This window comes from Entelurus aequoreus, linkage group LG06 (genome assembly GCF_033978785.1).
Source record: "Entelurus aequoreus isolate RoL-2023_Sb linkage group LG06, RoL_Eaeq_v1.1, whole genome shotgun sequence".
Taxonomy (NCBI): domain Eukaryota; kingdom Metazoa; phylum Chordata; class Actinopteri; order Syngnathiformes; family Syngnathidae; genus Entelurus; species Entelurus aequoreus.
The window spans coordinates 6,152,690-6,170,695 of NC_084736.1; the positions used below are offsets into that span (position 1 = coordinate 6,152,690).

The following is an 18,006-nucleotide window of genomic DNA, read 5'->3' on the forward strand; positions in this document are numbered from 1 at the left end:
CCTTTGAGACACTTGTGATTTAGGGCTATATAAATAAACATTGATTGATTGATTGACTCTGTCATCCATGTCTTTATGGACCTTGCTTTGTGCACTGGTAAATGGGTTATACTTGTATAGTTAAGTGTGGCGAAATTACCCTCTGCATTTGACCCATCACCCTAGATCACCCCCTGGGAGGCGAGGGGAGCAGTGAGCAGCAGCGGTGGCCGCGCCAGGGAATCATTTTTGGTGATTTAACCCCCAATTCCAACCCTTGATGCTGAGTGCCAAGCAGGGTGTAGCGCTTTTCTACCAATGTTGGTGTGTATGTTTATAGGAATTTTCCACCATTCTTCCAAAAGCGCATTGGTGAGGTCACACACACTGAAGGCCTGGCTTTCGGTCTCCGTTCTAATTCATCCCAAAGGTGTTCTATCGGGTTCAGGTCAGGACTCTGTGCAGGCCAGTCAAGTTCATCCACACCAGACTCTGTCATCCATGTCTTTATGGTCCTTTCTTTGTGCACTGGTAAATGGGTTATACTTGTATAGCGCTTTTCTACCTTCAAGGTACTCACCATGGGGCGTCATGGCGTAGTGGGTAGAGCGCCCGTGTCAGAAACCTGAGGGTTGCAGGTTCGCTCCCCGCCTCTTACCATGCCGTTGTGTCCTTGGGCAGGACACTTCACCCTTGCCCCCGGTGCCGCTCACACCGGTGAATGAATGTTGAATGAATGATAGGTGGTGGTCGGAGGGGCCGTAGGCGCAAATTGGCAGCCACGCTTCCGTCAGTCTACCCCAGGGCAGCTGTGGCTATGAAAGTAGCTTACCACCACTAGGTGTGAATGAATGATGGGTTTTTAACATGTAAAGCGACTTTGGGTACTTAGAAAAGCGCTATATAAATCCCAGTTATTATTATTATTATTATAAAGCGCTTTGACATTATTTCCACATTCACCCATTCACACACACATTCACACACTGATGGCGGGGGCTGCCATGCAAGGCGCTTACCGTGACCCACCAGGAGCAAGGGTGAAGTGTCTTGTCCAAGGACAAAGCGGACGTGATTAGGTGGGTAGAAGGTGGGGATCGAACCGGGGACCCTCAGGTTGCTGGCACGCGCCAAACATCATTGGCGGATCACAGCACTGTAGCGTCGAACATTCATCCTGTACATGTTCCAGTAGGACACCTAATTAATAGAAACAACCAGAAAGCACATTTTTACAAACATTTTTTTTAGAGGTGATGGACAGTATGACCTGAAATATACAGTACAGGCCAACAGTTTGGACACACCTAGCCTGATTTAGCCATTCCTTTACCACTTTTGTTTGGGGTCATTGTCCTGTTGGAACACCCAACTGCGCCCAAGACCCAACCTCCGGCCTGATGATTTTAGCTTGTCCTGAAGAATTTGGAGGTAATCCTCCTTTTACTCTCTGTAAAGCACCAGTTCTATTGGCAGCAAAACAGGCCCAGAGCATAATACTACCACCACCATGCTTGGCAGTAGGCATGGTGTTCCTGGGATTAAAGGCCTCACCTTTTCTCCTCCAAACATATTGCTGGGTATTGTGGCCAAACAGCTCCATTTTTGTTTCATCTGACCACAGAACTTTCCTCCAGAAGGTCTTATCTTTGTCCTTGTGATGTCAGATGAAACAAAAATGGAACTGTTTGGCCAAAATACCCAGCAATTTGTTCGGAGGAGAAAAGGTAAGGCCTTTAATCCCAGGAACACCATTCCTACCGTCAAGCATGGTGGTGGTAGTATTATGCTCTGGGCCTGTTTTGCTGCCAATGGAACTGGGTTGATTTTCAAGGTAAAAGTTGATTTTCAAGGTAAAAAATTATTTTCAAGGTAAAGGTTGATTTTTAAAGTAAAAACTGATTTTCAAGGTAAAAACTGATTTTCAAGGTAAGAGTTTATTTTCAAGGTAAAAACTGATTTTCAAGGTAGAGGTTGATTTTCAAGGTAAAAGTTGAATTTCAAGGTAAAAATTTATTTTTAAGGTAAAAACTGATTTTCAAGGCAAAAACTGATTTTCAAGGTAAAAGTTGATCTTCAAGGTAAAAGTTGATTTTCAAGGTAAAAACTGATTTTCAAGGGAAAAACTGATTTTCAAGGTAAAGGTTGATTTTTAAGGTAAAAACTGATTTTCAAGGCAAAAACTGATTTTCAAGGTAAAAGTTGATTTTCAAGGTAAAAGTTGATTTTCAAGGTAAAAACTGATTTTCAAGGTAAAAACTGATTTTCAAGGTAAGGTTGATTTTCAAGGTAAAAGTTGAATTTCAAGGTAAACATTTATTTTCAAGGTAAACACTGATTTTCAAGGCAAAAACTGATTTTCAAGGCAAAAACTGATTTTCAAGGTAAAAGTTGATTTTCAAGGTAAAAGTTGATCTTCAAGGTAAAAACTGATTTTCAAGGGAAAAACTGATTTTCAAGGTAAAAGTTTATTTTCAAGGTAAGAGTTTATTTTCAAGGTAAAAACTGATTTCCTAGGTAAAAGTTGATTTTCAAGGTAAAGGTTGATCTTCAAGGTAAAAGTTGATTTTCAAGGTAAAAACTGATTTTCAAGGTAAAAGTTGATTTTAAGGTAAAAACTGATTTTCAAGGCAAAAACTGATTTTCAAGGTAAAAGTTGATTTTCAAGGTAAAAGTTGATTTTCAAGGTAAAAACTGATTTTCAAGGTAAAAACTGATTTTCAAGGTAAAGGTTGATTTTCAAGGTAAAAGTTGAATTTCAAGGTAAACATTTATTTTCAAGGTAAAAACTGATTTTCAAGGCAAAAACTGATTTTCAAGGCAAAAACTGATTTTCAAGGTAAAAGTTGATTTTCAAGGTAAAAGTTGATCTTCAAGGTAAAAGTTGATTTTCAAGGTAAAAACTGATTTTCAGGTAAAAACTGATTTTCAAGGCAAAAACTGATTTTCAAGGTAAAGGTTGATTTTCAAGGTAAAAGTTGAATTTCAAGGTAAAAGTTGAATTTCAAGGTAAAAATTTATTTTCAAGGTAAAAACTGATTTTCAAGGCAAAAACTGATTTTCAAGGCAAAAAGTTGATTTTCAAGGTAAAAGTTGATTTTCAAGGTAAAAGTTGATTTTCAAGGTAAAGGTTGATCTTCAAGGTAAAAGTTGATTTTCAAGGTAAAAACTGATTTTCAAGGTAAAAACTGATTTTCAAGGTAAAAGTTGATTTTAAGGTAAAAACTGATTTTCAAGGCAAAAACTGATTTTCAAGGTAAAAGTTGATTTTCAAGAGTAAATGGGACAATGAAAAAGGAGGATGACCTCCAAATTCTTCAGGACAAGCTAAAATCATCAGCCCGGAGGTTGGGTCTTGGGCGCAGTTGGGTGTTCCAACAGGACAATGACCCCAAACACACCTCAAAAGTGGTAAAGGAATGGCTAAATCAGGCTAGAATGAAGGTTTTAGAAGGGCCTTCCCAAAGCCCTGACTTAAAACGTGTGGACAATGCTGAAGAAACAAGTCCATGTCAGGAAACCAACACATTTAGCTGAACTGCACCAATTTTGTCAAGAGGAGTGGTCACAAATCCAAGCAGAAGCTTCTGCATTTGTATTATTTTATTTCCCACAAACCATATTGTTGTGTTTCACCCTAATAGATTTAATGTGTAAAAGTGTCACCATCTCTAAACTCTACTTCACAGAGCCGAGTATGGTCTGCTGGCAGCGTGCGCTCCATCATGTGTTCAAGTGCAGGACACATCTGGCAATTGTTTGAGGCGTGGTGTTTGGTAATGTTGGAGTAAATATGATTTAGTTATTTATTTTTGCGAGAAAAGAAGTGCTGTAGAGGATGAGGAGGAGAATGAGCTCTCAAAGCTGCATAACGAAGTGCTCCTGTGTGTGTGTGTGTGTGTGTGTATAAATATTCATCTGGCTCAGTTGTTTGTGCGCCAACAGCTGCAAGCCTTTCATCTACCGAGGGTGTGTGTGCACTTTCAGAAAATAGATGGGTCGGCGGCTGTGAGCGGCATCGCAGAGAGTTTGTTAGCCGAGCCCACGAGAAAGGCGACTCGCTAAGTTGTTGTTTTCTCGACGTGATTTAGAATGGATGAGACAGACAAAATTGATGGGGAGTGGTGTGTGTGTGTGTGTGTGTGTGTGTGTGTTTGTTTGTGTGTTTGACAGTGAGTATAAGCTCACTGCCTTGCATATTAATGAGATCCAATACGAGATCTTTATCAAACATTCAGCTTCTACCAAGACAGCAGGAATGCTCAGTGTTGATGGTCACTGCTTCAACACAATGTTTCTAAAAAAAAAAGTGTTTTTTTCCTCTCTTAAATTCCAGGGTCTAACACTCATCTGTACATAGTGCAGCAACAACGAGGCCGGAAATGTGTCCCGTGGAAAAAAAACGTCCGACCGGAACTCTTTAATAACTAAAGTTCCTTGGGTGAATAATGTCAACTCACTACACCGGTATGTTTTAGTGCTTTCATGGCGAGTTTACTGACAGATATAAGTGAGAACTTTACACTACTTTATATTAGAAATGGCAACAGCGGAGGATGAATGTCACATAACAAGAAGATAAAGAAAAAGAAGAAGCTTATTGACAACTGGCCACGGACTACAAAGGCGGGACGCGCGCAAATTTTCAGGATTTATGCAGATCCCAAATACAGATAATGTCTTACCTTATACACACACCATAATAACTCTCCTATGTTGAAGCACAGTACAATCCACCAAGTGGTGTGGCTTCATAGCTTACCAAAGTCCTACTAAAACGTTTTGAGAGATTTTTGAGCGCCGTGTGTAATGTTCTATATTTTCAATGGAACATTTAAAGGCCTAAATAAAATAAAAAAAATTTAAACGGGGATAGCAGATCTATTCTATGTGTCATACTTGATCATTTCGCGATATTGCCATATTTTTGCTGAAAGGATTTAGTAGAGAACGACGACGATAAAGATCGCAACTTTCGGTATCTGACCAAAAAAAAGGCTTGCCCCTACCGGAAGTAGCGTGACGTAGTCAGTTGTACATTTCCGCAAAGTTCCCTATTGTTTACAGTGATGGCGGCCAGAAGTGAGAGCGATTCGGACCGAGAAAGCGACGATTTCCCCATTAATTTGAGCGAGGATGAAAGATTTGTGGATGAGGAAAGTGCAAGTGAAGGACTAGTGGGGAGTGGAAGCGATTCAGATAGGGAAGATGCTGTGAGAGCCGCGGGTGGGACCTGATATTCAGCTGGGAATGACTACAACAGTAAATAAACACAAGACATATATATACTCTATTAGCCACAACACAACCAGGCTTATATTTAATATGCCACAAATTAATCCTGCATAAAAACACCTATGTGTTTGTTATGCTAGCTCCTAGCTTCTAGCTCCCGTCCATATAACCCACCAATACAATTCAAACACCTGCACAACACACACAATCACTCAGCCCAAAAGACCGTTCACCTAACCCAAGGTTCATAAAGCTTATATATTTAACCAAAGTTACGTACGTGACACGCACGTACGGGCAAGCGATCAAATGTTTGGAAGCGCAGCTGCGTACTCACGGTACCGCGTCTGCGTCTGTGTATCCAAATCAAAGTAATCCCGGTAAGAGTCTGTGTTGTCCCAGTTCTCTACAGGCGTCTGTGTATCGAAGTCAAAGTCCTCCTGGTAAGAGTCTCTGTTGTCCGAGTTCTTCCATCTTGACTGCATCTTTCGGGAATGTAAACAATGAAACACCGGCTGTGTTGTGTTGCTGACTTCCCTCGCAAAATACTCCGCTTCGCACCGACAACTTTCTTCTTTGCTTGCTCAGCTTCTTTCTCCATAATGCAATGAACAAATTGCAACAGATTCGCCAACACAGATGTCCAGAATACTGTGGAATAATGACATGAAAACAGAGCTATTTCGTATTGGCTTCAATGGGGGAGCCATACCTCTGTTTCACTGGCTACGTCACGCGCATACGTCATATCCAAAGGAATTTTCAACCGGAAGTTTATCGGGAAATTTAAAATGTCACTTTATAAGTTAACCCGGCCGTATTGGCATGTGTTGCAATGTTAAGATTTCATCATTGATATATAAACTATCAGACTGCGTGGTCGCTAGTAGTGGCTTTCAGTAGGCCTTTAAAATGTTGGTGTTGTTGACTTGAGTCATATTGCAGTCTACACGTATCTCTTATATGTGACTGCCATCATAATGCAGTCTACATGCATCTCTTATGTGAAGTGAAGTGAATTATATTTATATAGCGCTTTTTCTCTAGTGACTCAAAGCGCTTTACATAGTGAAACCCAATATCTAAGTTTCATTTAAACCAGTGTGGGTGGCACTGGGAGCAGGTGGGTAAAGTGTCTTGCCCAAGGACACGACGGCAGTGACTAGGATGGCGGAAGCGGGGATCGAACCTGGAACCCTCAAGTTGCTGGCACGGCCACTCTACCAACCGAGCTATACCGCCCCACGTGTGACTGCCAGGGTTGGAATTGGGGGTTAAATCACCAAAATTGATTCCCGGGCGCGGCCACCGCTGCTGCTCACTGCTCCCTTCACCTCCCAGGGGGTGATCAAGGGTGATGGGTCAAAGGCAGAGAATAATTTCGCCACACCTAGTGTGTGTGTGTGTGACTATCATTAGTACTTTTAACTTTTTAAAACATGGTTGTATTTTTATTCAACCAACATGTTAACAAAAAACATCTGTTTCATGAATAATTAAAGGCCTACTGAAAGCCACTACTACTGACCACGCAGTCTGATAGTTTATATATCAATGATGAAATCTTAACATTGCAACACATGCCAATACGGCCGGGTTAACTTATAAAGTGACATTTTAAATTTCCCGCTAAACTTCCGGTTCGAAACGCCTCTGAGGATGACGTATGCGCGTGACGTCAATCATTGAAACGGAAGTATTCGGACACCATTGAAGTCAATACGAAATAGCTCTGTTTTCATGTCATTATTCCACAGTATTCTGGACATCTGTGTTGGTGAATCTGTTCCAATCATGTTCATTGCATTATGGAGAAAGAAGCTGAGCAAGCAAAGAAGAAAGTTGTCTGTGCGAAGTGTCTATTTTGCGAGGGAAGTCAGCAGCAACACGTACACAGCCGGCGCTTCTTTGTTTACATTCCCGAAAGATGCAGTCAAGATCGAAGAACTCGGACAACAGAGACTCTAACCAGGAGGACTTTGATTTGGATACACAGTTGCGATACCGTGAGTACACAGCTGCGCTTCCAAACATTTGATCGCTTGCTATAACTAGCTTGAGCTAGTAGCTAGGAGCTAGGAGCTAGCATTAGGATTCATTTGTGGCATATTAAATATAAGCCTGGTTGTGTTGTGGATAATAGAGTATATATATGTCTTGTGTTTATTTACTGTTGTAGTCATTCCCAGCTGGATATCAGGTCCCACCCGCGCGCTTCCAAACATTTGATTGCTTGCCAGTACGTGCGTGTCATGTACGTAACTTTGATTAAATATATAAGCTTTATGAACCTTGGGTTAGGTGAACGGTTGTTTGGGCTGAGTGAGTGTGTGGGTTGTGCAGGTGTTTGAATTGTATTGGCGGGTTATATATACGGGATCCCGTCCATATAACCCGCTCGAGCTATAACTAGCTCAAGCTAGTAGCTAGTAGCTAGGAGCTAGCATAAGAAACACCTAGGTGTTTGTTATGTGGGATTAATTTGTGGCATATTAAATATAAGCCTGGTTGTGTTGTGGCTAATAGAGTATATATATGTCTTGTGTTTATTTACTGTTGTAGTCATTCCCAGCTGAATATCAGGTCACCCCCGGCTCTCACAGCATCTTCCCTATCTGAATAGCTTCAACTCCCCACTAGTCCTTCACTTGCACTTTCCTCATTTACAAATCTTTCATCCTCGCTCAAATTAATGGGGAAATCGTCGCTTTCTCGGTCCGAATCTCTCTCACTTCTGGCGGCCATCACTGTAAACAATAGGGAACTTTGCGTATATGTTCAATTGACTACGTCACGCTACTTCCGGTAGGGGCAAGCCTTTTTTTTATCAGATACCAAAAGTTGCGATCTTTATCGTCGTTGTTCTATACTAAATCCTTTCAGCAAAAATATGGCAATATCGCGAAATGATCAAGTATGACACATAGAATAGATCTGCTATCCCCGTTTAAATAAAAAAAATTCATTTCAGTAGGCCTTTAAAGATAGTGCACCTAATGTAAGTAATAATTTTGGTTGTGCTTACCGACCTCAAACCTATTTTATTTGGTACATGGTGAAATGATAAGTGTGACCAGTATCTCTGAAAACTGCAGTTGTCAAGCCCTTGCTTAAAGGCCTCCTGAAATGATTTTTTTTATTTAAACAGGAATAGCAGATCCATTCTATGTGTCATACTTGATCATTTCGCGATATTGCCATATTTTTGCTGAAAGGATTTAGTAGAGAAAATCGACGATAAAGTTCGCAACTTTTGCTCGCTGATAAAAAAGCCTTTCCTGTACCGGAAGTAGCGTGACGTCACAGGAGCTAGTATTCCTCACAATTTTCCTTTGTTTACAATGGAGCGAGAGAGATTCGGAGCGACAAAGCGACGATTACCCCATTAATTTGAGCGAGGATGAGAGATTCGTGAATGAGGAACGTTAGAGTGAAGAACTAGAGAGGCAGTGCAGGACGTATCTTTTTTCGCTCTGACCGTAACTTAGGTACAAGCTGGCTCATTGGATTCCACACTCTCTCCTTTTTCCGTGGATCACGGATTTGTATTTTAAACCACCTCGGATACTATATCCTCTTGAAAATGAGAGTCGAGAACGCGAAATGGACATTCACAGTGACTTTTATCTCCACGACAATACATCGGTGACACACTTAGCTACTGAGCTAACGTGCTAGCATCGTTCTCAAATGCAGATAGAAACAAAATACATAAACCCCTGACTGGAAGGATAGACAGAAGATCAACAATATTATTAAACCATGGACATGTAACTACACGGTTAATAATTCTCAGCCTGGTAAAGCTTAACAATGCTGTTGCTAACGACGCTAAGGCTAACTTAGCAACCGGACCTCACAGAGCTATGATAAAAACATTAGCGCTCCACCTACGCCAGCCAGCCCTCATCTGCTCATCAACACCCGTGCTCACCTGCGTTCCAGCGATCGACGGCGCGACGAAGGACTTCATCCGTGGGTTTGGCGGCTAGCATCGGCTAGGCGTCTGCTATCCAAGTAAGTAGTCCTTGTTGTGTTGCTGCAGCCAGCCGCTAATACACCGATCCCACCCGCAACGTTCTTCTTTGCAGCCTCCATTCTTCATTAAACAAATTGCAAAAGATTCACCAACACAGATGTCCAGAATACTGTGGAATTATGAAATGAAAACAGAGCTTTTTCTACGGGCTCCGAATACTTCCCTTGTCCTCGTGACGTCACACGCATACATCAGCATAATAAAACGTTTTTAACCGGAAGTGTGGCGGGAAATTTAAAATTGCAATTCATAAGTTAACCCGGCCGTATTGGCATGTGTTGCAATGTTAAGATTTCATCATTGATATATAAACTATAAGACTGCGTGGTCGCTAGTAGTGGCTTTCAGTAGGCCTTTAAATGTATATTAGAATCATCGTAAGTCCCCTTCCGCTCCTGTACAAGAGTAAAAAAACAACTGGTGAAACATAAAACGAGGTGACTATAATATAAAGATATGACTTGCACACATATTCTTTATAATCATGATGTTTCTGCATTACAACCACCTATAAAGCTGTCTCCTCACTGCTCCCCCAGCGTATTCCTTAAGTCAAAATGCACACGGCGCACGTTGACACTTACACCGGATGCTGAAATAAAATGTTGGGAGGTGTCAGATTCATCTTCTTTTTATGTTGGCGTCTTCATCGCACGAACACCAGCTGGCTGTGACCAACGCTGCAGTGTTGCTGCATGCTCAGCCACATAGGGGCATGAAATATGTCAACACCTCCCGCCCTAATCTGCTGATGTTTACGTTTTAATATTTAATTGTGGCCGGGACGTGGCTGTCAGCTGCTGTTTGCGGTGTAGTTCGTCATCGCCCGTTTGGCTCGCTGGCACAAATTGACCAACATATCCCCACACATTAGCCATTCCGTACCCCCATTTTAGAAGAGTGCAACATTTACTAGAGTTCAGTTTGCAGCTTAAATAGCGAGCAGTATGAACGCAATGGCAGACTATCCTATTTTTCTCACTACACTTCCCTGTTGTTGTATATTTGTTTACACGTTTTGCACGGATAATCACTGCACGGAAGCAGAATGTATCTCAAGTCATCCTCCTCCCAAAGGAAGAAATGGCTCTTACGATGCAGGAAAATGTTGATTTGTGTTTTGCCACTTCGTCAAAGTGAACTTAGACTACTGCTATGTTGGTTTTTTAACATTGTACTGTGGTTGTACGGCAGGGGTCACCAACGCGGTGCCCGCGGGCACCAGGTAGCCCGTAAGGACCAGATGAGTAGCCCGCTGGCCTGTTCTAAAAATAGCTCAAATAGCAGCACTTACCAGTGTGCTGCCTCTATTTTTTGAATTGTATTTATTTACTAGCAAGCTGGTCTCGCTTTGCTCAACATTTTTAATTCTAAGAGAGACAAAACTCAAATAGAATTGGAAAATCCAAGAAAATATTTTAAAGACTTGGTCTTCACTTGTTTAAATAAATTCATTAATTTTTTTACTTTGCTTCTTATAACTTTCAGAAAGACAATTTTAGAGAAAAAATACAACCTTAAAAATGATTTTAGGATTTTTAAACACATATACCTTTTTACCTTTTAAATTCCTTCCTCTTCTTTCCTGACAATTTAAATCAATGTTCAAGTAAATTTATTTTTTTTATTGTAAAGAATAATAAATACATTTTAATTTAATGTTTCATTTTACCTTCTGTTTTTTCAACAAAGAATATTTGTGAAATATTTCTTCAAACTTATTATGATTAAAATTTTAAAAAATTATTCTGGCAAATCTAGAAAATCTGTAGAATCAAATGTAAATCTTATTTCAAAGTCTTTTGAATTTCTTTTAAAATTTTGGTTCTGGAAAATCTAGAAGAAATAATGATTTGTCTTTGTTAGAAATATAGCTTGGTCCAATTTGTTATATATTCTAACAAAGTGTAGATTGGATTTTAACCTATTTAAAACATGTCATCAAAATTCTAAAATTAATCTTAATCAGGAAAAATTTCTAATGATGTTCCATAAATTCTTTTTTAAATTTTTTCCAAAAGATTCAAATTAGCTAGTTTTTCTCTTCTTTTTTTCGGTTGAATTTTGAATTTTGAAGAGTCGAAATTGAAGATAAACTATGTTTCCAAATTTAATTGTCATTTTTTTCGTGTTTTCTCCTCTTTTAAACCGTTCAATTAAGTGTAAATATCATTAATTATTAATAATAACATAGAGTTAAAGGTAACTTGAGCAAATTGGCTATTTCTGGAATTTATTTAAGTGTGTATCAAACTGGTAGCCCTTCGCATTTATCACTACCCAAGAAGTAGCGCTTGGTTTCAAAAAGGTTGGTGACCCCTGTTGTACGGTATACTGATAATAGTATAGTACCGCGATACTAATGAATCATATTCGATACTATACCACCTCTAAAAAGTACTGGTACACCCCCCCTATGTGTGCATGCCGTAAGGTTTTACGGTATACTAGTATATTATCACGGTACTAATTAATCAAAAAAGGTACTTTACTGTTTGAAAAGTACCGTATCTGTGTTGACCTTGTGAAGAGGTGGCAACTTGTCCAGAGTGTACCTCGCCTACCGCCCGAATGCAGCTGGGATAGGCTCCAGCACCCCACCGCCCGACCCTGAAAGAGACAAGCGGTAGAAAATGGATGGACGGATGGGGTTCCCAATATATTTAATTATTTTCGAACGGGCATGACGGCGCGCCATCTCATCATGACATTGCTGGTTTTACGGGCAGAGGAGCATGTTCGGCAGCGCACACACACAGAGTACTTACAAGCAGACACAGTGTGTAGACAGAAAAGGGAGAACGGACGCATTTTGGCTTAAAAAGTAAAGATAAAGGTGAAGTTATAACACTGAAACACCCTCAGGAAGAGGTGCTTTAAGACATGGTCGTCTTACGTCAGCACCGGAAGTCGTAAAATCAGCTGTTCACCTGGCGGGTTTTTTTTCGGGGATGAATGGGGAAGTCCTTATTTAGCTGCCGTCTTGTTTTATAATATATTGCTGCCTTTGCACCTGTCAATGTTTACATTTGTATGCACTTTAAATTAACAAAAAAAATCCTGACTTTGGAGCAATGTTCACAGACTCTAGTATTTGGCTCTCTATTAGATGCAATGGTTTTTCCTGTATTGGGACCATGATTTATGTCATCACTTGTTCACACCTCCTCATATGGAAGCTACTTTTCCTTGTTAATGTCTCAAGAAGGGTAGAAACACACACACACACACACACACACACATTTGTACAGGAAAACGTATAGTTGGGTGGTATCAGTCTCCTCCATTGATGTGTTTTACACTGCAGGTTTTATTGATGCTTCATTTCAAGCCCCACATAATGTGAAGTAAAACCAGGTGGACCAGGATGACACATTCAGACAATAATACATTTAGTAATAATACAGAATAAATACGCACTAAAACAGCGGTGCCAATTGAACATGGGGGCCACAATTCAGCGATACTGCGATACTAATGAATCATATTCGGTACTATACCGCCTCTAAAAAGTATCGGTCCCACACTCCCCTACCCCTCCATCGTCGTCACGTCGTGACATTGCTGGTTTAACGAGCAGAGGAGCATGTTCGGCAGCGCGCACACAGAGTACTTACAAGCAGACACAGTGTGTAGACAGAAAATGGAGAACGGACGCATTTTGGCTTAAAAAGTAAAGATAAAGGTGAAGTTATAACACTGAAACACCCTCAGGAAGAGCTGCTTTAAGACATGGCGAACATCCATCCGCAGTTGGCAGTGTTTTAGCTACTTCTAAATCACTAATCCTCGCCGCCATGGCGACAAATGAAGTAAGTTTCTTACAATAATATTATCACTGGAGGACGAGGAGTAGCTAAACATGCTTCACTACACACCGTAGGAGGATACAATAGCTCACCGGCGTCAAAATGTAAACAAACGCCATGGGTGGATCTACACCTGACATCCACTGTAATGATACCAAGTACAGGAGTGTATCTAGTCGATACTACTATGATTACATCGATGTACCATGAATTGATTATCGTGGACCCCGACTTAAACAAGTTGAAAAACTTATTCGAGTGTTACCATTTAGTGGTCAATTGTACAGAATATGTACTTCACTGTGCAATCTACTAATACAAGTTTCAATCAATCAATCAATCAATCAATATTTTTGTAGCATCACTAAATATTTTTTCCTTTAAAAAAAATTCATATTATGTTTATAAAGTCAGGAAATACGTCCCTGGACACTTGAGGACTTTGAATATGACCAATGTATGATCCTGTAACTACTTGGTATCGGATCGACAACCAAATTTGTGTTATCATCCAAAACTAATGTAAAGTATCCAAACAAGAGAAGAATAAGTGATTATTACATTTTAACAGAATTGTAGATAGAACATGTTAAAAGAGAAAGATATTAACAGTAAATGAACAGGTAGATTAATAATTAATTTTCTATCACTTGTCCTTAATAATGTGTACAAAATAATAGGTAGATAAATGACACAATATGTTACTGCATATGTCAGCAGACTAATTAGGAGTCTTTGTTTGTTTACTTACTACTAAAAGACAAGTTGTCTAGTATGTTCACTATTTTATTTAAGGACTAAATTGCAATAATAAACATATGTTTCATGTACCCTAAGATTTTTTTTGTTAAAATAAAGCCAATAATGCAATTTTTTTTGTGGTCCCCTTTATTTAGAAAAGTATCGAAATACATTTTGGTACCAGTACCAAAATATTGGTATCGAGACAATGTTAAAACTGCATACATGTCCGAAATAAACGTCAACCAACTATTCCCACCAGTTCCAACCATCATACTCAGTGGCCTAGGGGTTAGAGCAGGGCCTGGGCAATTATTTTGACTTTGATGCTAAGTATCTACATAATAAAACACATGATGTTAGTACGTCAATGAGGAAAATAGAAGGGGGGGACACATTTAATGGCAGCACAGAAATATGCTGAAATATTATGTATCTTCTACTAACTTTTTTTGGTCATTAATAAAATGAGTCCAAATTCACAAGTTTTGTTGTTGATGATGCTAAGTATCTACAGAATAAAACACATGATGCTAGTACATCAATTGACGAAAATAGAGGAGGGGGTGGGGGGACACATTTAATGGCGGCACAGAAATATTATGTATCCCCTACTAACTTTTTTTGTCATTGATAAAATGAGTCCAAATTCACAAGTTTTGTTGTTGATGATGCTAAGTATCTACATAATAAAACACATGAAGTTAGTACATCAATTGAGGAAAATAGAGGTGGGGACACATTTAATGGCAGCACAGAAATATGCTGAAATATTATGTATCCCATACTAACTTTTTTTTATCATTAATAAAATGAGTCCAAATTCACAAGTTTTGTTGTTGATGATGCTAAGTATCTACAGAATGAAACACATGATGTTAGTACATCAATTGAGGAAAATAGAGGGGGGACACATTTAAAGGCAGCACAGAAATATGCTGAAATATTATGAATCTCCTACTAACTTTTTTTGTCATTAATAAAATCAGTCCAAATTCACAAGTTTTGTTGTTGATGATGCTAAGTATCTACAGAATAAAACACATAATGTTAGTACATCAATTGACGAAAATAGAGGAGGGGGTGGGGGGACACATTTAATGGCAGCACAGAAATATGCTGAAATATTATGTATCCCATACTAACTTTTTTTGTCATTAATAAAATGAGTCCAAATTCACAAGTTTTGTTGTTGATGATGCTAAGTATTGACATAATAAAACACAGGAAGTTAGTACATCAATTGAGAAAAATAGAAGGGGGGACACATTTAATGGCAGCACAGAATTATGCTGAAATATTATGTATCTTCTACTAACTTTTTTTTGGTCATTAATAAAATGAGTTCAAATTCACAAGTTTTGTTGTTGATGATGCTAAGTATCTACAAAATAAAACACATGATGTTAGTACATCAATTGACGAAAATAGAGGAGAGGGTGGGGGGACACATTTAATGGCAGCACAGAAATATGCTGAAATATGTATCCCATACTAACTTTTTTTGTCATTAATAAAATGAGTCCAAATTCACAAGTTTTCTTGTTGATGATGCTAAGTATCTACCGAATAAAACACATGATGCTAGTACATCAATTGAGGAAAATAGAGGGGGGACACATTTAATGGCAGCACAGAAATATGCTGAAATAATGTAACCCATACTAACTTTTTTTTGTCATTAATAACGGGAGTCCAAATTCACAAGTTTTGTTGTTGATGATGCTAAGTATCTACAGAATAAAACAAATGATGCTAGTACATCAATTGACGAAAATAGAGGAGGGGGTGGGGAGACACATTTAATGGCAGCACAGAAATACCGTATGCTAAAATATTATGTATCTTCTACTAACTTTTTTTTGTCATTAATAAAATGAGTACAAAATCACAAGTTTTGTTGTTGATGATGCTAAGTATCTACAGAATAAAACACATGATGCTAGTACATCAATTGAGGAAAATAGAGGAGGGGGTGGGGGGACACATTTAATGGCAGCACAGAAATATGATGAAATATTATGTATCCCCTACTAACTTTTTTTGTCATTAATAAAATGAGTCCAAATTCACAAGTTTTGTTGTTGATGATGCTAAGTATCTACAGAATAAAACACATGATGCTAGTACATCAATTGAGGAAAATAGAGAGGGGACACATTTAATGGCAGCACAGAAATATGCTGAAATATTACGTATCTTCTACTAACTTTTTTTGTCATTAATAAAATGAGTTCAAATTCACAAGTTTTGTTGTTGATGATGCTAAGTATCTACAGAATAAAACCCATGAAGTTATTACATCAATTGAGAAAAATAGAGGGGGGACACATTTAATGGCAGCACAGAAATATAGTAATTACGTGGGACACCTTTTCTGGCATAATATACGTGTTTTTTTTTGTTTCGTTTTTTTTTTTAAAACATGGAATCGAGTCTACTCTGTAGGGTTTGTTTCCATTATATTGGTGTTATTATATAATTTATGTATAATAATCCACATTTTTGTATCGTTGACGTCGCGAAGAACGCGGAAGTGCTGCCGCTGTCTGAACGAGGCACAGAGCTCCGCCCCCACGCGCGGGATACAAAATATTACAAATATACAGAATTTCACCGGCCTTTCTTCGTCTCTCTCTCAGTGAAGCCAAGTGCGACACACGCTTCAACATATTCTGGTACGGTAACAAAAAAAAGTATTTTACCCCGAGGACATTTTCTTCTTCGCTGGCAGCGAGTTTAGAAACAGTTGCTCGTAGCAGGGATGACCACGCCCCTCGCTCCCCGGAGCTCATGTGATTGGTCGATGCAAAAAGTCTTCTTCTTCTTCTTCGCTGATTTTTTTCATGCAGTGCGCCACTTTTGCCCCCATCGGTCGCTGAGGGGAAATGAATGCCTTGTTGATGACGACACCTGCTGATTGAAGGAAGCATGGCGGCCGAAGGTGAAGATGTGATGAAAAGTCGTCATCATGACAAATGTACACATTGCCAGCAGCCAGGAAGCAGAAACATCCACTTTAGGGGTAGGTTAGACTTGTTTTCCATGATATTAATACTGTTATATCGTGGCTGCCAACTGCATGCTAGCCCATGCTATCGCTATGTGGCCCTTTGTATGAATTAGCCTCTGCATTTAATTATTAATTATATAAATTGTTTTAAGTAGACTGTTTATTTCACAGTAAAAACTTTACATTTACAAAATTTTACTGTAAAATATAGTGTTTTTTTGTATTTTTTTTTACAACATTTGAAAACAGTACAAGTTATTTTTTTATTCTGGCAACTTAGCTACTACCGTAAAAACTGATGTACTGTATTTCCATTTACGGTAATACGCTGTTTAAAAAAACAACTGTAGATTTTACAGTCAAAAACTGGCAGCTCAGTCAACAGAATTTTAAAGTAAAAAACAGTAATAGTTTTTTTCAATGTACAGTAATAAGCTATATATATGTATATATACGTGTATATATATATGTATATAAAAGTATATGTATATATAAACGTATATACACACACACACACATATATATATATATATATATATATATATATATATATATATATATATATATATAAACCTTTATTTATAAACTGCAACATGTACAAACAGCTGAGAAACAATAATCAAAATAAGTATGGTGACAGTATGCTGTTTTTTTTTCAATAAAATACTGGAAAGGATAGAAATGTAGTTTCTCTTTTATCCGATTATTAATCGATCAATCGAAGTAATAATCAACAGATTAATCGATTATCAAATTAATCGTTAGTTGCAGCCCTAATATGTATATATATATATATATACATATATATATATATACACATATATATATATATATATGTGTATATACATATATATATACACTACCGTTCAAAAGTTTGGGGTCACATTGAAATGTCCTTATTTTTGAAGGAAAAGCACTGTACTTTTCAATGAAGATAACTTTAAACTAGTCTTAACTTTAAAGAAATACACTCTATACATTGCTAATGTGGTAAATGACTATTCTAGCTGCAAATGTCTGGTTTTTGGTGCAGTATCTACATAGGTGTATAGAGGCCCATTTCCAGCAACTATCACTCCAGTGTTCTAATGGTACAATGCGTTTGCTCATTGGCTCAGAAGGCTAATTGATGATTATAAAACCCTTGTGCAATCATGTTCACACATCTGAAAACAGTTTAGCTCGTTACA

General features: G+C 38.5%; 1 protein-coding gene and 1 long non-coding RNA gene across 3 annotated transcripts in view; both read right to left on the reverse strand.

The window, feature by feature from the left end:
* LOC133651784 (uncharacterized) overlaps positions 1 to 16,573 on the reverse strand; it is a 59,263-nt gene extending 42,690 nt beyond the window's left edge. The window contains exons 1-3 of the long non-coding RNA XR_009826489.1: positions 16,509 to 16,573; positions 11,775 to 11,863; positions 999 to 1,179 (exon numbers count right to left, since the gene is read on the reverse strand). This is a non-coding gene — a long non-coding RNA (uncharacterized LOC133651784). The remainder of the gene's footprint in view (positions 1 to 998; positions 1,180 to 11,774; positions 11,864 to 16,508) is intronic.
* Positions 1 to 18,006, reverse strand: part of LOC133651782 (protein shisa-8) — a 648,746-nt gene that overhangs the window by 511,680 nt on the left and 119,060 nt on the right. The gene's annotated exons all lie outside the window — the stretch shown is intronic.